Here is a 21826-nt window from a genome sequence, read left to right on the forward strand (position 1 = left end):
ACCTCCTCAGCAAACACAGGGAAAGAACACGTGTTCTGCCTAAACCTCTAAGCTAGCTGGGCATGCTGTGTCATCTTGATCGTAGTGGCGGTATGAGGCACTAGCTAGTACATGGTCTAACAGCCCTTCATGAATATTACAGAAACTGCTTTCTTTAAAGCAGCTATGCTGTACACCTGCATGAATCTGAAATGGCCATGTTCCTGACAGCAGGTTATAGCTAGGTCTTTCCATCGTTAGTACGAGTGCCTAGTTCTGCCGTTAGCCATGAAGTAGCTTATAAGTGGGTTACCTCTCACCTGAAGACTGGTATGGATATAGCTGATTGCCAGACTGCTGAGATTCTGCAGGCATGTGCCTATTTAGGTAGCCTTACCACATTTGTTGGATTCTGTGGCTCACTGTGGCTTGTTGAGGTCTATGGCTGGTGCTAGCAGGGAAGAACAGTTTCTGAAATGAGTCTGAGATCTAGCTCCTCCTGTGAGCTATTAGTGAAGCTCCTAGATCTCTCCCTTGCCTTGCTTGAGTCCCAGAGGATCAGTCTCTTACACCATGGTGCTGTAGTGACAGCAAAGTGTCTGCTGAAAGCTGGCATAAGCATAGTCCCTTATGAAGAGCTATATGGGGGATCCTCGGTTTGAATGTAAAGAATGTAAAGAATGTCCTTTTTTTCAGGGCAAAGCATGAATTTAACATTCTAGTAAATGAGGACAGTGAAAATAATATACCCTTAAACTAAAAGTAGTGATAATGCTTTCTGAAGGATTGAGTCATCCATACAAGTCTAAGAAAGATGAAATCTTACTTTTTCCAATTGGTTCAAAGGGCCTGTGAGACTCAGTGACTGTGAAGAAATACCACTGGAATTCATTTTATGATAGATAAAAAGCCTGTGGGAGAGACCTGAAGGCAATCTGGATGCAGGCACTGTTGCAAACCATGTTGCTCTACTAAACCACATAGGACCACTCTTATAAGTTAAACTAGGACTAGTAGAAGCAAGTAATGCATATGCACAAAGACAGGGATATTTTTAGGGTGTATGCTATTTATAATGCTTGCGAGGAACAACACTGTAATAATGCTGGCTAGAAACACATATAAATAGACAAAAGCCTTTGCAGATTATATCACTGATTGAAAACCATGAGACCACAGTTTCTGAACAAATCTTAAAATGTCTCTCCCTCTATCTCTTGGTTGAAGGGTGGATATCCTCTCCCTACACAATTATTACTCTGGCTGAAACAAATAGGTGAGGGGAAGACTGAGCAGTGAACAACAGAAAGTTCTTAAATCCTTGTGGTCTTCAGAACCAGCATTATTTTTTAAACAGCAAGTTGAGAGTGGTCAGAGCTGTTGATGCAGGTACTTCCTTAACCTGGTATTTGAGTTAGCGGCAGAAGTGCTGTTTTGTGTTCATGTTTTAACAGCTATTATGTTTTAATTAAGGCTCCCCCGGATACTAATTTTTAATTGAATTTGAAATACTGCAAATGGCTTCAAAAATCACTTTTTAATCTGATGAAACAAGCAAGGAATAATATAAAGGGTAAGAAAGCTCAACATCCTGCTCTCATCCAAGAATAATATGAGAAATTTGTAAATAAAGAAAACAACTCAATGGCCTGTTCACACTTCATGAACTGCCTAACAACTTGCAACCAGTTAATTGCACACCTTTAAAACACATGTACAAGAGAAATGATTCAGAAATAAGCTTCTACAATGAGAAAGGACAGCACAGAAATACTGATTCCACATAGGGAAATTTAATCCTGTACATTTGACAGTGCTTGAAAAAATATACTGTATGCAATAGCAAAATATTCATTAGCTGGTTTATATGATGCATATAATAACCATTAATTTATAACAATTGCTCTTACATTTGTCTTTTGCTACTAAAGAGTAATCTCTACTCTTCAGTTAAAAGGAATATAAGGATTTACCCATTGCCCTTAAGATCTGAATGCTAAAGGTGTAATTATTTTTAATTAAGTACATTGAAGGCTACAAAATGACAAGTAATATTAGAGTTGAGTTACTTTCACATTTCCAAATACTGTAGCTCAGTAAATACAACAGTGCCATTGCTACTGGCAGAACATGGACTTCATACCAGCTCTGCAAAGCATCAGGACTTGTCAGGCTTTATCTTGAGCTTGTGCTGGCAGACTCGAGCTCCACATTAGCTTGCTGACCTGTAACAACAATTTTTCTAATGATCAGGTGGTTATGGCCTAATTTATCTACTTTTGTATAATTTTGTGTAATTGTTTGATATAACCATAATTTTACATAGACATTAGTAACAAGCTATTATTCTGTTAGAATGAAATATTTATGACTAAACTTATAATGCAGTGCATTGCATTATGCATGTTAGGAGGGGAGGCACAAGATGACACAGGAGACCCTATGGCTATAAACAAGTCATCAATGGTGAGTTAAAAATTATGCAGACCTGGGAGCTAGAAAAGCCAGTTTTAGGGATAACAAAGAGCGAGTATTTACAATACGGAAGACACATCATATAGTAAATCCAAATGCCACATGGAGCTGCAGACCAGTTAGGAAAGAGGAAAGTGTACAATATGATAGAAAACATTTAGAAATAGCCCCAAATGTACCCTAGAAAAAAGGAAGAAACACCATGCTCCTCTCAGCAAAGCAGAGAAAGAACTTGCCACCATCAAGATCATACTTCTCCCGCAAGAACTCAAGACACTGATGATGTGCTATAATCCCCACCGAACTAAAGCCAAAATCCTTGTACCCAGAGAGGCAGTAGAAGGGTGAGCATAACACTAGAGAGAAACAGGTGGAGGCTGGAAGTCTGTATAACAATTTAAACTACATTCTTACTGATTTTTTTCTCTGTAATTGTACTGTTTTTTTCCTGTTATTATTAAGTCTGATTTAATAATTCTTGGATTAGATGGTCAAAATTTCCATTACACTAACAGCAATGGAAACTTTGGACTTTGCGAATAATGTTTACTTCCTTTTTTCCTATGATAAGAATTTGATGGTAACAACTGTTCCTTCAGGAAAGTCCACACACTGAAGTTGATTATAATATGTTAGTTATGTTTTCTGGCCATCAAAGATTAGGTGAATTTTACTTACTATAGTTAGGATTTCAAGACTAATTTTCCTGTGTTTTACTTTTTCTCCTTTTCCATCACCCAATTTTATACTCTGCTCCCTACCTGACCAGTCAGAAGCAGTATCTGATTGGTTGTGTTTCAGTGTGTTTAAGGCATAATGTAAACCATACATGACGGTCAAAAGACTAACAACACTGAGAAACAGAAAGGTAATTATAATTTTCTAAAAATCTCTTTTTATCAGTAACTTTCATAGTGTCATAATCAACCCAACCAGACTTTTTTTTTTCTCTGTTTAAGTGAAGACAATTGAACCATCAGTAATTGCCAACTATTAACGTCAGTAAGTGAGTTCTGGCCTCTGCTCCCTCCAGGACTTGATACAAGTCTTCAACTTTTTTCCAGAAAACCCTGGTGCAAGAAGGGTGGAATGCTTCTCCTCTGGAGCATCCTGTAGAGGATATCCTCTACATGTCTACAGCTGAGTAAGTCATCAAGACTATGGAAAAGAAACAGGCTCTTCTAAAATGTGATTTATCTCATTTTTTTCAAACGTACATCTTTGGATGACATGAATCCTGTCAAAGAAGGGTCCTACCTCACTTCCTTAACATACACAAAGTCTAGACAAATAGTTCTTATATGGATAGGTATATTATAAGTATATACATGCTGGTAGGTGATGCCCACTGAATATAAACCTATGATAAAGAACTTTTTTTTTGATGCTGGAAAAAACTGTGTAAATGCATTGTCTCAAAGCCATTTTTTTGGACCCAGAGGACACTGGGGGCTAGGGACCTAATAATAAGGTCCTAATAATGTTAGGGACTCATAATGTAAAGAAATGGAGATGTGTCATAAAATGGAGATGTGTAATAATAAAATAATACTGAAGGTGCCATGACCACTTTTTCCAGCACATTAGCAGGTTTAGGATTTAGGTTTACAATTTTATCACTCTCTTTCATGTCATACTATTCATTGCTGCTCTTGGGTCACAGGTCCTCCAGGCCATGGTTGGATGGCATATTTATTAGCAATATCCATTTAAGCAACCAAGCTTCTTAAATCTGTGCCTGAAATGTCTATGCCCTTTTTTTAGGGTACCGCTTTTATGCCAAGGTCAGGGAGCCTTTCTGTAAACACGGTCAGTGAAATAGTCCAGGATATAAAACATTTATTTCAATTCAGCTGTTAATTTCAGTGGCCCAATTTATAGCATTGCCCCCAAACCAATTCTATTAGCATAAACTGGGGAATACTGAACTATGACAGAAGGGCAGGTACAAACGATTTTGGGCAGAAGAATGTGGAAATGTTTTACAGAAAAGATTCGGAAACAAAGAACTATGGAAATGGAGAAACAGAGTATGAGCATGAGAATAAGCAGAGCAGCTGATTAACAAAAGATTGGTTTAAAGTGATGATTATCATATATATATATATACACATATATGCATATATATATATAGGTTAGGGACAGATGAGTGAAAAACTCATCTGGAGTACTGTGTCCAGTTCTGGGCTCCCCACTACAAGAAAGACACGGAGCTACTGGAGAGAGTCCAGCACAGGGCTGAGGATGATCCGAGGGCTGGAGCACCTGCCCTCTGAGGAGCAGCTGTGAGAGCCGGGCCTCTTCAGCCTGGGGAAGAGAAGACTGAGGGGGGATCTTATCAATGTGTACAAGTACCTGAAGAGAGGGTGTCAAGGGGACGGGGACAAACTGTTTTCAGTTGTCCCATGTGACAGGACAAGAGGCAATGGGCAGAAACTGAAGCACAGGAAGTTCTGCCTGACTGTGAGGGGGAATTTCTTCCCTGTGAGAGTGACGGAGCCCTGGCACAGGTTGCCCTGAGAGGCTGTGGAGTCTCCTTCTCTGGAGATCTTCAAGGCCTGCCTGGATGCAACCCTGTCTGACATGTTCTGTGTGACCCTGCTGAGTGGGGAGGTTGGACTGATGATCTCTAGAGGTCCCTTCCTAAGGGATTCTGCGATTCCATGAACTTAAGAATTGCTTAAGAATGAACAGGTCTTCTTACTTTTTCTGTCTGAAATATTTATGGTCCCTCGTTCATTCTATGCCAGTTTGTAGAGACTCGATTATGTCACTTACATTAATTTATTTCTAATATTACTCCCTACGAGCACAATTTTTTGCTATTGACAGCAGGAGTGCAAGTGTTAGTAATGTATCATGATTGAGCTTCCTTCTGGTTATAAGATTGAATTGCTTTTTATAAATACCAGACGTGGCTGTGTGTGAACACACATCAATACATATCTCAAGTGCATGAATATTACAAAAAAATCCCATAATTTCTGGGATTTTATGTTTGATATTGATAGACATACCTCTTCAGAATAACATAAATATTCAATACTATGTAAACATTCTTTGAATATCCATTGCTTTAATATATGAAGAAAATAAACAGGCCTTAAGTACCTTATAGATGATAGGTATATTTGGAAATGCAGGGTATTTGATTTGAACTCCAAGGGGGTTTTAGCCCCCTGCTCTTAACCTTCCATGCTCTTAAAATGCAAAATGAGATTAAGCTAGTGGGAGCTGAATTTAAGGTGTTTTTAGCATAAAATCATAAGCTCATCACAGTCTGCTTAGATTAGTTTAAATGTATACTGTGGTACAAGAGTTTTACGGATTGCCAAGAACGCATTCCTCTCTCAACTGAAAAAGAATTGAAGAGTTGGTTGAAAGGGTGTACTTTTTCTTTATTTCAGCCACTAATGCATCAAAGCATGGAAGTATTTTCAGTAGTTATTTGTTACTTCAGAACTGAAAGGAAAATAAACCATTCTCTACTTCAAGGTAGCAATGAAATGGCAGCAGGGATATTTGAAAAAAAACCCTCAAAAATAAAATGGCATGAATTTTGATAATATATCATCTGCAGCTGGTAACTTCACTGTCTTTGAGAGAGATTATTCTATTGACAAAAAGTAAAAATTGAGAATGGGTATTTCCTGCCAGTTGTTTAGCATATCACAGTAAAGGAAACTGCCGATAAAGTCAGCATTTGATTTTAAGAGCTGTATATTAAACGTCTTTACTCACTTTCATCTGCTGAAGTGTCTGGGATGGGAATATTTCATATTGTCAGCTTTCAATGCATGGAAATATTGAGGAACAGCCCCTTAAGATATTTCTCTAATACTGCAGCTGAAAGTATACTACAATTTTTTCCAGCTATATTTTTGAACATTTTGTCAAGATTTCCCAGACAAAATTTTTATGTTGAGGATGGTGTAAATGAAGATGTTGGAATTCAGTGGCTGAATACTATATATATTCTTGCACAAAGTGCTAAAAGATATTATTTCAGCACAATGTGCTGAAAGCTTAAAGTGAGCATATAGCTCAAATGTGATAATGATTAAGAAATAAAGCATTCAGTAAAGGCTAATTGGCAACAAAAAGTTAGTAAGAATTATGTGTTTGTAAACGTAAGACTTACCATGTCAAGGGAAAGCAAAAAATGAAATGGGCTAACAATCACTGGTTTACATTAGGTAACAAATACGTGAGATCATGTTGTTATTTCAGCTAATAAAATCACGTTAAAGCTAATTCTGTTTTTTGTGAAAAAAGTTGTTTCTGAGAAAATTAAAAGCATTACTGAAAGATTCAGATTTGAGGAGAGGCTGGATATGTCTTGTTTGGAATATCGTGTAACAATTATAGAGTATGTGAGTATGTATATATATTTCAGGAGCCTTGTATTAGGAACTAGACTCGGAGTCTGTCAAGTTCATTTTACTAATAAGCATTTCTAGATTCATGTATTGCTTTTTATGATAGTTTTAGGTTGAAAAATCTTAAAAACTGTGGAAAGAATATTTTGCCTGCATAAAAATAGAGTCAGACTACAGGTACCAGCTATACATTCATACTTTCAAAGTACCTTCAATTCATACTTTCAAAGTCAAGATAATTATCATCATAAACATAAATAATTCGATACTCTGAATTAAATAAAAAAGATTTTAAAAATAAGACTATAAATACTGACCACACTGAGTCAGACCAAAGTGTCATCTTGTATCTCATACTGATTCTGAAAGTGGCCAGATTAGCAGTAGTAGTTTCCCAGCATCTTTCTTAGAGACTTCCTGAGCCAGCTGTAGTTTCTATGTACATATTAACCCATACTGGAATTCTCCTCTAGGAACCTGCCTGTCTTCTCATGAAGGTACGTCAGCTGTCCTGAATAACCTCCTGCTTCAGATCATACTGGCACCTACTGTAGCAGATAAAAGCACAAAGACATTCTAAAATTCTGCATGAAATCACAAACGCTCAGCTGGGAGAGTGTTAAACTGAAGATCTGAAGGTCCCTGGTTCAAGCCTGGGCTTCAGCAAGAGGGTCCTTGTTGCTGCAACCCTGTCTAACATGCTCTAGGTGACCCTGCTTGAGCAGGGGGGTTGGACTAGATGATCTCCAGAGATCCCTTCCAACCTTACCGATTCTATGATTCTAAATGCTAATATATTAACTTGTTTGAGATAGAAAACAAAAATCCTCATTCTTTAATGAATGTAGGATTGGAATTATAATGAATTCAGTTCTGACTAATAATGTCTGGAACACTAGCCATCAGCCATCGGTAGCCATCAGTCTAGCCAAAACTAGATATGCACTGGAAAATAATCAGCTGAACAAAAATCTTTCATGTTTCTATAACATATGTAATTTACACAACAGGTTTGTACTGAAAGATTAATATGTAATTTTCAAGTAATATTTCAGTAAGTTTACCTTACTGAAATAAAACACCTGCAGTGGTAACAGTCACTGTGTATTCAGACCTAAATCTTCATCACTAATAGAAATTAGGGCTGCAGCTATCCAGTAACATTCAGGTATTTTAAATAGCAAATAAAGAGACTTAAGACTGAAGATTAGATCATGCACATTATATATTATAATATATGTATCCAACGTGTTTGCTCTATCATCTAAATGATACAAAAGCAACTCCTACTACTGCTTTTTGAAGGAAATGTGTGAGTGAATGTTACAAAGTAGGATTTATATCTCCACACACCTTTCATTAGAATTACAGTACTGTCATGAAGAAAATTTATGGCCTTGGCTGATGTCATATTTTATGTGGCTGTTCCTCCACTTAGTAAATTGTACGAGGCACAATAACGCTTAAAAAATGAGAGCCTCTATACTCCTGATATATTTTGTCCTTAATGTTTTAAGCGTACTGCCTACTGATAAACATAAAAATACTACAGTTTCTACAGTTCCTTATGTTTAGCCACACCGTAAGAGGAAAAGCTGAATGGATTTTCTGATTTACGGTGATTCACATCAACGGATATAGGTCATATTCTAGTTATCTGTATCGAGAAATCATGTACTGGACAAATCAACTGCCACTTTTCTAGTTCACAGACTCTTTTTTCTCCTTCAGACATCCCTGAATTTCTTTTTATGGCATCTTCTTAAAAGACATCAGCAGCCCTGATGATTTTTGTTAAATTTCACATTTAATAACATGTTTTAGAGTAAAAAAGCTCTACAGAAAGGCAGTTTAGGGAACTATTCACAAGAGAGATTTTATATAGAAATATAATCAAAATAGATAAACTAAAAATATATATTTGGCAGGGGGGAGGAGGTGGTCTACAGCAAACAGATGAGTGACTTCCTTTTCCTCCAGCCTCAGGAAGCAGCAAGACATGAAAATTCTTAGCATTTCTGCCACTGTAGTCATCTTTTACAGTCCTAAACCTCATGTTAGTGCTGGGACTATCACAATGTCTTGGCTTGTCTTAAAACTGTGAGGAGTAGATCAACTTCTGAAGATGTAAGAATGAGAAAGACAGAAAGCAAAGTTCTCAGTTCATTACACCAACAGAAAATGGCTATTGTAACAGTGAACAGAGAGAAGACATTTTGGGAAATGAGGAAAGAGGTTGCTAGATGCAATGTCCTCTCCCCCTCATTGGTATGAACACTTGTCATGCATCATGCCTCTCTCTCTCTCTTCCCCCTAGGCCTTTCTTCCCTGGCTCTGGACAGATGAATCATAATAGAAATTTAATGTCATGCTTTAGAAAAATTTGCTTGCTGTTATACCAACCCAATAACCCAATACATTATACCTCCATGGTAACTCATAGGAAGGGTTTCTTCCTAAATTATCTATTAGGGAAAACACATTAAAACATCTACTGTGCTAGCAGTCAGTTGCTCCTCCTGTCAAATTTAAATTGAGGGGGTACTTAAGGAGAATGCCGTAAGAAGTCAGAAGTTAGTTGGAAAAAATAAAATTAGATTTTTGTATATTTTCTCTTTTAGGTTAATATATGGATTTTTTACATTAGGGATAATGAAAAGCAAGGAAAATCTTGTTCATTCAGGTTACATACATACAGAACTAATTGACATATTCTACCAAGTGCTGAATCTAAAGGAAAATATTTTGTTTTTACTAACTGCCTATTAAAATGCAGATTTCCAGATAAATTTTTACTGAAATTTTCTTCAGTATTTATTTCTTAAACATTTCATAAATTTCTTAAATAATTTCAATTATTTCAAAGTATATTGAAACATCTTATATCTTTGCTTTTGAAAGAGTTGTAAGTTGGCCTAGTAAAATGGTAATAAAACTGAATGTGTTTAACTTCCACAGAAAATGGTTTAAAAAGCCTAAGTTATTTTTTTCAAATGGATAGCATTTTCACCCACTGCTCTTGCTTCTTACTACTACTCTAGTAGAGGCTCCTTCACGGGCCACAGTCTCTCAGAGGTACCTACACCAGCATGGAGTACCTCTTCTTAAAGAATGTGCCTCCAGCCATGCCCCCAACAATGTCTCCTTACACACATCATCTCTGTTTCTTCCTCTACCCACCAGAGGCTGTGGCTCTCTAATATGCTTGAGCAAGGGCTCCATGTGTGCTCCTGTGGCCGGCTGAAGTTTTGGTATGTGATAGGTTGCTCCCACCGTTTTCAGAGCAGGTTGGATCAAAGCTGTAGCCGGCTCAGGGCAGCTCACGGCTTCTTCCCACACGTCACCCCTGCAGCCCTGCAATTTATGGCCAACACAATAATCCACAATTACAAGATACTCTGCTTCATTGCAAAGGAGGAAATATGTATTCCTTAGGTATTTTACAATTAGGACACTTACAAATTTATCATAAAATAATTCTGAAAATAACGTGTATGTTGCATCTGCTTTTAGAGGTTTGCGTGCATCAAGCTTTCTTCACACACAACTTGGATGGCTTGGAATGGGAAACAATGCGATGTGAGGGAGTAGAGGTGTTACAAAGCCTGTGCAATCTTTCTACTCTGATTCAGAAAGCAACAACACATCTCTGTATTTTTTGAAAAGTAGAATGACATTGTAATTTACATTGCAGTGGAGAATGTGATGTGATGCAATTAGCAGACACAACTTCTTTCTCCTCTCTTCTCTCTCTCTTGCTAGAGAGGGAAAAGTCATTCCTTTGAAAACTGACTTGCTAATTTGAGACAGTCTGAGTAAGTGTGGTTGGCAGTTCTTGTTTCTGTCAGGTCCACAACTAAAAATGTTTTTTTTTTTAATTACTTGCAATGTGGGTTTACACAAATAAAACACCAGTTGCTTGTGTTACATGTATTTAACTCCCATTTCTATAAACTATACTAGAAGGCAACTACAGCTCGTTATTGTAGTGGAAGGCCTTGAGTGGCACCTAAAGCCAGCAGCCCATAGCACTTTCCCTGTAGATGTCCTATGGTCGTGGAAAAGAAATGTGTCTAGATTGCAAAGCATTAAATCACTGTGTCTTTTGGCAAAGAATGACTAAGTCCATATTGTTATATGACTTGATCTTTTAATCCCCAGGTCATTTGCTGAATGCCTACTAAACATGCTTTTTGGCCAGCCACATCTAATATACTAGAAAATCCTAAATTTTACGCATTATTTTCTGATGTTCTTAAGTCTCCTAGATGCTTAAACATACATATACCTCTGAAGAGCTGCAGAAGACCTGGTCTACATAATATTTGGACCTAGCTCTCTCCATCCACTGCAGGTATCCCCCTCCAATAATTCCATTCACCTAAATTATACATCCATATCCCAACTGATAGTATATCAAGAGATGTTAAGGGTGTGCATTCATTTTGTGTCTAAATTCACCTACGCTCCTTGTGAAGATCAGTACCTAAAGGTACAGGGCAGGGAAGTATAAGTATTACACCTGTCACCTCTTGTGTTTACTAGAAAGCAGATTTGTTAAGTCACATGGATCTCATGCGGCCTATTCACTTTTCCTTTTTAAACAGAAACACCGTACACTAAGCACTGGAGCAAAGGAAAATAACTGAAGGTGTGATAGGGTAGCATCTAAGCCATCTGACTGGACCAAAAGAAGTAATGCTATTCCACACACTGTCCTTAGTGCTTGCCCTGCATCTGGCTTTGAACAGATGAACAAAAAAATCATCCTAGGAAAGCAGAGAGGAAAACCCCATTCTCCATACACATGCACTGCAATGGTAATAACAAGGTGAACCAAAGCGTATTAACCAAAGTGAACACATAGCGACATCTGGCAAATGAGATCGTCTTAAAGGCCACGTTTGTATGCTGGGATAGACGCGGCAGCTCAGGGCGCGGCCCGGCCAGGCCGTGCCACGCCGCTTGCCCCGGGCCGCCATTACGGGAGGAGCGCGCCCCCTTCCGCCTCCCCCGGGCGGCTAACGGCTGAGTCGCTGCCCACGTGACCGCGGCGTGCGGGCCCCCCCCCCGCGGCCCCCTCCACCCCCCTCCCCCGGTGCGCGCGGCGGACGCGCTGCCGTCACGCGACCCTCCCCCCGCTCAGCGTGGTAGCGCCGGGAAGGGGTAAGCGGCGCAGGGGCGGCTGGCGGGGGAGGAGGCGGAGTGGAGTGACGGAAGCCGGGAGGGATCAGAGTGCGGGAGAGCCGGGAACGCGCGGGGGGAGGGGGAGCCGAGTCCCGTGCGGAAGGAGGGAGCGGGGGTAGGGCGTGAGGAGAAGGGGCCGGGGGCAAGCCCGGGCGGCGGGGCGGGGACGGCTGCTCTGCGCCTGGCGGACAAGCCACCAGGAGCGCCGTCGTGTCCTCTCCCCTCTCCGTCCCCCCGCTCGCTTCGAGCTCGCGGCCAGCCCCGCCCGCCGCGGAGCGCGCGGCCGCCGCGGGCCGTTGGGCGGCCGTTGGGCGAACGGGGTGCGTGTGGGGGGTGTTGCTCAGGGAAGCATCGCCGCCGGGGCGCGGCGGCGTTGGATGGCAGCTGCCCGCGGGTGACGAGCCTCTTGCAGCGGTTCTGCGTGACGGCAGACACGCCCCGGTGGTGGAGCCGGGGGTGCTGCCGGCGGACGCCACTCGTGATCGTGAGCCGCGGCATGAGTCAGAAGCTCACGGCAGCCTTACCTAACCGACCCGCTCCTAAAGTCCCTCCCGAGTCCTGGTCTCTCTCCTGTTCAGTCTGCCTGGGATTCCTCCATTGTCTTTTGCTCCTTTAAATTACCTCCCCAAGTGGGAGGAGACTGGATTAAGAAGAAGGGAAGAAACTAATACTGTGAAGTGTTCTCCGCCATGAACTTTTAACTCTAGGGATGATCAGTAAGGGAAAGAACTTGGGGCCGCTCCCTGCAAGGTACAGGTGAAGCAGCATGAACAGCCTTTGTGTAGGAAGGAACAGAGACTTGGAAAATGGTTTCAAGGTTCTGTTCCCCCGTTCACTACCACTTTGTCTGCAGCTAGGCTTTCTGCCGTATACTGTTCTTGGTCCTATAGACTCGATGCAATTCTCATTATTTAACATGTTTTCCTGCTCTTCCAACCAGATACTTAAAGACATCCTTCATTAAATTTGTGTTAGATGTGTTTATCCAGTTTGTAACAGAAAAAAATCACTCAGTTAGAAGGATCCTAGAGACCTGCTGTCAGGTGTATCCCAGATATCTGAAACAGAAATTATTATTTTGGGTTATATTATACGATAACACTTATTACAGTGGCTTCTCTACCTTGTCTGGTGCTTGTCCCTCAATATGTATTTTCTGCTTCTCTGTATAAAGGCTACGGTATTTTTTTTATAGATAGCTTGAGCCAGTTCCTAGAAATGCCTTTGTGGTATTCCTACTTTTTAAAGGAAAGATAATTTTATTTGAAGTCAATTAAAAGCATAGATAGAAAAATTGTAGCTGAACATTAGGTAGGCTCTAATCTTGAATATCTTTTAATTAGTTGATATTCTGTTTTCTTTTGTATCAGATCCTGGTTCTTTCAGGGAGCTTACTGTGTTAATTCAGTATATAGATATATTAAAAAAATGAGAATGGTTGTTTAGGAAAGCTGGTTCACATTTTTCTAAATAACTTTCTTAAACCAACAATATTTTTTTCTTTTCTTCCCCAGAAAGTATGTGTATACATTCATACTTATACACCAGAATTAAAAGCTTAGTGCTGGTCACACGTTTTGGGAATTGAGAATAATGTTCTCTAGACAAAAATTCTGTACAAAATACACAGATAATGATTTTTGTACCTAAATATTTACAGAGTTAAATGGAGTTCATGTGCTTCAAAGATCAAGGCTGCTGTACTTTCGTAGCACTGTGTATAAGCTTTTGGTAAGAGTAGGATGGTATAAAATATACCTCAAAAAAAAAAAAAAAAAAAAACTGTGTTACTATCAAAAATACAAATGAAAATAATTGTAAAAATATTAGAAGTGAAGAGATATGAGGCAGTTTGATGCAAATTCAGTTAAAATGCTATATGGGATAATATATATATAAAAAAGGCTTTTTTTCCTACTAATAATTTACTGAATCTTCTCTCCTAGGAGTAGCTGTAGAGATACCAACGATCTCTCTGATACTTCTCTTTCTCCTAAAATTTTAAAGCACTCTTCTGCTGTTTCAGTATAACTACACTGAAGATATAGTCATGCTGGAGCTAATTAATCTATAGCTGAAGATTTTTCCCAGTGCGGATTAATAATCTATTGTGTTTTTAATTTGCATGTTTCTCTGCAGTAAATTTTAAGGATGTATCATTGTTCGTTGGGGAAAAAATGGCAATTAATTATCAACAGAAGATGCTTGGAAGATATCCCTCGGGGATTTTCAGGTTAAATTAGCAAAATTATCTCTAAGAAACTTTAGACCTAGACTTATTTTCTAATATGCAGTATTGTAACTGAATCCAGCAGATGCATTTCTTAAAGATGTTACAATTTTAACTATTGTGATTACCAGATTTCTAGTAGTCTTTCATTCTTTAACAATTATAAATTCTTCTGTATAACTTTTATCTGGTTACTGAAAGAAATTTTCTCTCTAATTTCTGGGAGATGGCTCTAAATAGCGTATAGTAGTGGGTGATACCTAGATCCTTAGGAATAATATTTGAATAATGATGATCAATAGTTTTAGGTTTCACAGTTGGAGTTTTGTTTTGAGATGTTTATAAGTTCACCAGTGTGCCACAGTTTCCAACTATTTCTGCACTACTTAGATCTTATGATTTGCTTTTAGTTCAAAGATAAGTTTTCATTAAAACAATAACACTGCACTGTGTGATTATAAGATATTTCTGGACCAATGATATTTAATTGCACTTCTAGGTAGGTAGGTTATTCTAAAAATAACCTACGTTTTTATATTGATGCTATTTATAGAGTTTTCTAAGATTTTTTCCCTCTCACTGAATACTTGGGCAAGAGCAAACAAATCCTAATTCCTGTGTATTAGAATTCTTTCTGTTGAAAAAATATTCTCACACTTGAAAATGACTCTTCTAAATTCTAGAACCAAGTTCAGTTGAAAATGTGTATTTTAAGGTATATATGATATGAATTGTAAAGATTAGATATACCGAAAACCAAAAATTGTGGTTATAATCTTAAAACCAGTATCAGTCATTGCAGAGTGAACATCTTTGGTTTTATAGAAGTTTAGGATTCTTTTGTTTGTTTTTCAACTGAAATTATTTAGTCTTCTCCAAAAGTGAGAACTATGATTCTATTCATCTGTTAAGTGAAAAAGTGTCAATTGGTATCTGAAACGTGCACTGCAAGCCCTGAAGTCTGAAAGAACCAAATTGTATAAATAGTGTACTATTCCCTTTATGAAAAGATATTTAATATTTTAACTGTTATTTTCCTGAGTTATTATATTTAGTCTTAGATAAAAGGGAGAACGACCAGTTGGATACTTTGTCTCTTGCTTTGTGAAATAGTTGTTAGTTTATTCCAGAAATTATTTAATCTGTAAATTCTAAAATACCCACAACTTGTACTCCTCTAATGTAACTAGGTTCTTAGGTGCTTTTCCTTTTTGTTTTTTTTCAGTAAAAATATTAATTATGTATTCCGCAAAGGCTTACTTTTAGCTATTTTGTGTATTGCTATATATGACAATGTAAATGAAATATATGTGATAATTGATGAACTTGTCACAAATGTCAGACTCAAAATCAATATGGTGGCAAATGGCTATTACTCTGAGTATACTGGATATGTTCTAGGAAGTCCCACAGTGACCTCTAATGTTCAAGGATAAAACTTGACTTGTTAAAATAAAGATATTTTTAAAAGCACAGTTTTGTATATTATTATGACTGAAGATGATAGTCTGATGTTTGTATGTCTAGTTTAATAGTGATGTGACATACACAGTAGATAGTAACTGCTCCATGAAATCTTATTAAACTTCATGGTATTATTATGTTTTGGAGTTAATTCTAATTCCCACTTATTTGGACAAAAGCTTTCTTTACAATACTCAAGAGAGAACTAGTGGTTTTTGTAAAGTATATGGCAAATGTCTTTCAAATACTAAATACATTTATATACTAAACTTCTTTATTCTAAATTGAAATGCATAATCTTTTAAAAAAAGTTTATTTCTGAACTTGAGTTGGATGTTTTTATACTCCTTTTGACACTTACTCAATGTGTTGCAGAAATACTTAGATTCTATATTTCTGTTAAAACTTAATATTCACTTTTTAAATATTTTTGACTGAGTTTGGTCCTGACAAACCACAACTAACTGAAGTGACAGTTTCATGGTACTTGACAGAATGCAGAAAGTTGACCAGATAAATGTGCAAATAGATTAATCAGCAGAGATTGTTCTATTGTTTACTGTAAATATGATTTACAAATTTAACGCATTGAGAAGCAACATCTCATTTACACACTCTGCCTGAAGTCAAAATACAGCAGCAGCTGGTAGTTGTAAAGGGCACTTCAGACTAGTTTATAAGATTAACTTATTTTGCATGTGTTGAATCATTAAGCTGAAAGGCAACACAGAACAATCTTGTGCAAGAAGATAACTACTTGTTATGCTGTTCACTTACATGTGTTCAAAAATTGAAGAAATTTAATATTTTCCTTTAAGTAGGATATATTTGCATGATTGTTATTAGATTATTTGAACATACATAAACATGAATAAAAATGGTAATTGTTAGAACAATTGGTGCTGTGCCAGTTGCCTGTTGAATACTAAAAACATTACATCTAAACCTTAAATGCTCCAAAAAGATCTAATCTATAAAGTTTCAGTTTTCCTATCTCAATACTGGTAGAAAAGCGGTCATTTTTCTGTTCTCTGTTTTAATTGCTTACCTGTGGTAAAAACAAGTCCTGTATAACTTTGTCAGAAGTGAGAGGTGACCTGATTAATCTCCTTTCTGATCTAATTATTACTTTTAATTGCTGACAGTAACCTGCATCTACAGTTATATTTTCTTTATTAGTGCCTATTTCAAGAGTAAAATACTTTGTTTACAAACAGAGTTGTCCATGAGGGTAGAATCCATGTCCTCAACACACACAGTTAACTTGTAGGAATAAGGAATATAAATTTCCTTCCAGTAAAAAACAAACTTGTGGGCTTAGTCTTTGTTTATGACATTGATCCTAGTGATTGGGTGTAGTAAGATTAGCTTAACAGAAAAGTCAGTTCCGCATTAAACTGAATTTTTTCCAGTAATAATTCTGTGACAGATAAGTTTGGTGATTGTTGTGGTTTAAGCTTTTCTGATTTCATGTTGTCTGTAAGCTAAAAAGTCAACGTGTTAATTGTTTTTTGTTTGCTTTTGGGAACTTAATGAATGTTATTTCTCTGAGAGGATTATAAAACTTGATATTTGCTGTTGCTTTTCTACATTAAGATATATTGGGGAAAACAGGCATATTTTGTGGTGCTGGGAAACTATTACAGAGAAAGCTTAATTGTTTTAATTTGAATTAGGGGGTAAAATAGTGTCATGCAGTAGAGTTTAAGCTAACAAAATCTTTTGCTGTTTTGTATTTAGAGTATGATTTCTGAAAAGAGGAAAGAGTAGAGATATCTGAATATGTATCGGGACAAAATGAACAGTCTAGCAAAACAGAATAGTAATGCATTACAGAACATATGTGCATAGCTATTGAAAACTCTGATTGAGTTAGGACTTGATACTTTGCAGTGTTAATACAACGCTTTCACAGCAAAACAGTTACCACAGAGGTGGAGCAACAGTAATACCTGATGGTATGTTTTAAGATGCTTCTACTGACATGTGAAAAGTTACATATTTGGGTCAGAACACCTAACTGAGCCTGTGCACACCTTTTGCTCTTTTTTTGCAATCATGCCATAACTTTTCTTTTTGCTGAGGCTATTCATCTTTGGCCGTGTAATCTGAAGACAAGGGGAACTTCCTTTGCATTTGAAAGAAAACAGCTAGGGCCTGGAATGGCCCTAGAATCAGAATCAGAATGGATTTTAATGTATGTCCTAGGACTTAAGTATCTAACTGTATAAAAAGTTGAGTATCACTATGTTTTCCAGTCTTGTTCTAGAAGCTTAGAATGGGCTGGTGAGTTCAGTTCAGTAGTGTCAGTACGATAGAAATCCTTAGAACCTAACTCACATCAGTTCTTCAAACTGCTTGGAGGCCTTAAACAGAGATTTAAGTGCTTTTTCTGCCCAGACTCTGTATGACATTTGGTACCAAGATGCAGTTAGGAGTTGAACTCCTCAAAACTGAGTATTTGGGTTTAATTTCCTACACAGCTGTCAGGGCCAACAAGAAAGTACCTTTTAAGCATCAGATTTCTGCTGGTTAGGAAAGTAACAGGAACTTAACTATTCTGAACTTCTGTCTTGGCTGTCTAGACTTGATTAATGTTAAAAGTTATGTTTTGGATGCTAAATGTGAATATTGCTTTTCTCATCTGTAATAGCTAGCTGATCTTAATTTCTATGGCTAGAGCTCTACCAAACAGCAATGCAGCAACCATGTCCATGATTTATTGCATTCTATATTCATAATAAGGCAGTATTCTTTAATAATCATTGAAGTCACGCCTATGTGTCAGGGAGACTCCTGGTGATCTAGATGGATATGATGGAGGAATATTGTGAGGAAGACCTATGTGTAGAGGATAAACACATTAATGGAAGAGAAATCTCATGACTGTATAGAAATAACACCAGGATGGAGTCCTTTTTAATAAAGGAAAAATGGGCGCTCCTTTTGGAACTAAACAATATTTTAAAAATGAAAACTAATGTGGACGAGTCTGTTGTGATTTATCTGTGGTAATCATCACCATCACAGCTGTGTGCATCAACATGCACTTGGATAAATTTAGATGAATTAAATGAGCGCACAGTAAAGTTTGTACACATGCACCTGTACAAAAAATATTTTAAAAATTACTAAGATGTGTAAATTATGTGGGAAATGAGAGTAAGGCTGCATGGCAGCAGTTTGAAGTATCGTGAAAGCCTGTAGAAAAGGCACATATTAAAAAGACTACGCAAATTCTTCTGTTGAGCACCATCCTAATCATCACAGTTACTAGGCTAGATATAACCTAGTCTTCAAATTGTACCAGTCTTCTTTAAAACAAAAAAGCCTATATTTTCTTGCTCAATTCTGTATTTCATAGGACATGACAAAACTGAACTCATGTATTTTAGTATTTTTTGTTATGAAAGTTTTGTTTTCAAACTGTATGTACCTGATGTCACATTTTATTGTGATGCCATTGACATATGGAAAAATTCCTTTTGTGATTGACAGAAGAGTTGGTTATTTTAATGAAATATGGAGGTATGATAATGTAAGTATAGTTACTAATTTCTGAACTAGATTAAGTAGGTCATTTTAAGTTAACATAACACTTCTGGTTTGTAGTTGTTTTGCATATAGGTTGTAATTCCCTCCTTCCTGTTCTCTCACATGGTGTCTTGTAGAAACATATTGGGGTCAATTTTGTTCCATTGTGGTTGACTGCTAATGCTTTGTTTTTACAGCTATGTTTCCTATCTTCCTATGTTCCTATACTTCTGTGAGTAATTTTTAAGTAGTTAAATTTGCAAATATATTGTAACCTGGGGCTTTCTGAATATTACTTGATGAGTTTCTGCAGGCTGTTTGATAAACAGCGTCTCCTAATGTGCAGGCAAGTGTAAGAAAAATGAACATTTTATATGTAGAGAGCTATCTAAATAGCATCTCTGCTCCGTATGTTGTAGTACCCACTGGAGGCTCATTATAATCCCTGGACCCTTTGTGCACCAAATACTTCAGTCCAGATAATGCTGTGCTCCATCTGCCATAATCTCTGAACTACACAATGTGAAATTCTTCATGCTTTAACCTGCTATATGCTAGTATTTTTGATCTTTGATTTTTCTGGGCAATGTTGTCATTTCAAACAAGTTGTCAAGGTTGTTGCTTTGAGGTTTGTCAGTTCTGCTTATTCTGTTTTTTTCTTCCCCTAAAATGAGCATAATTTTTAAATTCTAAAGAAGTATATGTATCTACAAGTTATTATTTCTATGTTTTCTTTGTTTCTGTTGCACCATCTTTTAAATGCTGTGATTTGTTAATTTTTATTCAAGGTGTCACTGACTGGGCAGAGATCCAGAAATATGTGCTGTGTTGATGAAATTGGAGTTCTTTATTTATTCTCAGAAAGAATCCTTTGCTTGCTCTACTGACATACATTTAAACTTGTTACATATTTAGCTGTCAGTATAGAACAGTCGTAGTGCTAGATTTCAGAATTTCACTTTGGAAACATGATGCTTTCAAAATCTACAAATAATCTGGAAATCTGTTAAATTTTACATACCTGACACTCACTATTATAAACACTGATGTTTCATAAAAGCACTCAAACCTGTTATTGTTTACTGATTTATTAGTTGGATTTATTCACAGTTTTTAAATAGTATATATGTTTACCACCCATTGATTATATGTTAGGAAGTCATATTATGTCTTTCAAGTTTGTTAGCATGCCTTTATGTGGATATGAAGTACCATTTTTTTGCCCGTAACACTTTTGTTTGGGGTAACTGTCAAACACCTCTTTGGAATCTATACATTTAGGTTTAAAGTTGATTTTTAAAAAAATCAATTCTGAAGAATATCCTTCTTTAAAAAAATGAAACTAATTAGAAGGAGCATTAGAAAAAAATTTATAAATTCAAATTCTAAATATAAAATAGATTAGACCCTTGGAAATACTTATTTCAACAATGCTAGAAAGTTTTGGTTCACTATACATAGTCTGGGTTGGTATTTTTAAAAATACAGATAACATGCATACATGGTATTTATGCATTTTTAATGAACACATACATTGTCTTGATATAAAGAAATATTTTAAGTTTATCAGAATGTTAAAAAGTGATGACAATTTCCTCCAATAATTCTCACAGATTTTCTCAAAGCAAATACATATTCTAAACTGTGTTAATTAGAGCACATTGAAGTTATAGAATATTATCTCCAAGAGTAAAATACTGTCTTCAAGAATGATAGCTATGTAATGTTTCATTTATTTTTAAATAAATATTTCTAGCAGACTTTTTTTTAATTCATAAGGATCTTTGTTCAGTCTGTCTGTGTATCCTAAACCCTTTCTTGTAACTGCAGTAAATGCTTATCATTACTTTTTTCTTCTTTTTTTTTCTCCTAAGACCTGCTGAATATAAGATAAGAAATCATCGTAGATTTTAATCAAACATTTATCAGTTTAGGATTATCTATTCACACGGACAGTTACCATAAGCAGATAATGGCTACCAAATGTCTTCCTGCTGCCTCTATTCAAGCTCTTCCCTTGTGGCAATGCAAGATAATGTGAAGTACCTCTTAATAGAAGAGTGATAGGATACCTTACATTTACTGACAGTTGGATGATGAGCTACTGTGTCAAGAGTTGCATGTAACTTAGTGTATGCGCATACTTATGCTGTGGTGTGTGCTGCGTAGTTTATTTTTTTGAGAGGTAAGCTAATAAAATAGATTTAGCAAAAATATGTCCAGTTACCAGCCAGATGCTGATGTGTAGTAACTCCTTATCCTTGTGGTAAAATGTTTTAGTATAGGAAAGATTAACAATAAAGTTAATTTTTGATCAACTATTTTATCAAAGACAATTTTTTATCAGCTGTTTCTTCCCAAACTGTTTTAAAATGTGCATGCGTATGTTTGCTGCCTTTTGAGAAAAAGGGCTTGGAGTTATCTGCAGTAATCTACTGGACTGCTCACCTTGTGTCTGGGGGTAGGATATCCTCTATGAGAGGTGAGATACAGGGAGCCAGGAAATCTATACAATGTAGTATATGACTAGAAACAAAGGATTCAACTTTGTGCAGTTGTATAAGAAAGGAGGGAAAGA

The 21826-nt window shown here is 37.0% G+C and overlaps 1 protein-coding gene and 1 long non-coding RNA gene across 2 annotated transcripts in view; one reads left to right on the plus strand and one right to left on the minus strand.

The window, feature by feature from the left end:
* Nucleotides 1-1786: 1786 nt before the first annotated feature.
* LOC134135561 (uncharacterized) lies at nucleotides 1787-12624 on the minus strand. Its single transcript, XR_009957309.1, has 3 exons — nucleotides 12545-12624; nucleotides 10014-10187; nucleotides 1787-2204 (listed from the first exon to the last, which is right to left on the minus strand). It is a non-coding gene; the product is annotated as an uncharacterized LOC134135561 (long non-coding RNA).
* Nucleotides 11929-21826, plus strand: part of IMMP2L (inner mitochondrial membrane peptidase subunit 2) — a 475219-nt gene continuing 465321 nt past the window's right edge. Inside the window, exon 1 of the mRNA XM_062567049.1 lies at nucleotides 11929-11999. The gene's annotated coding sequence lies outside the window, so the exon portion shown is untranslated. The remainder of the gene's footprint in view (nucleotides 12000-21826) is intronic.

Source organism: Rhea pennata, chromosome 1 (assembly GCF_028389875.1).
Source record: "Rhea pennata isolate bPtePen1 chromosome 1, bPtePen1.pri, whole genome shotgun sequence".
In the NCBI taxonomy this organism is placed as follows: Eukaryota; Metazoa; Chordata; class Aves; order Rheiformes; family Rheidae; genus Rhea; species Rhea pennata.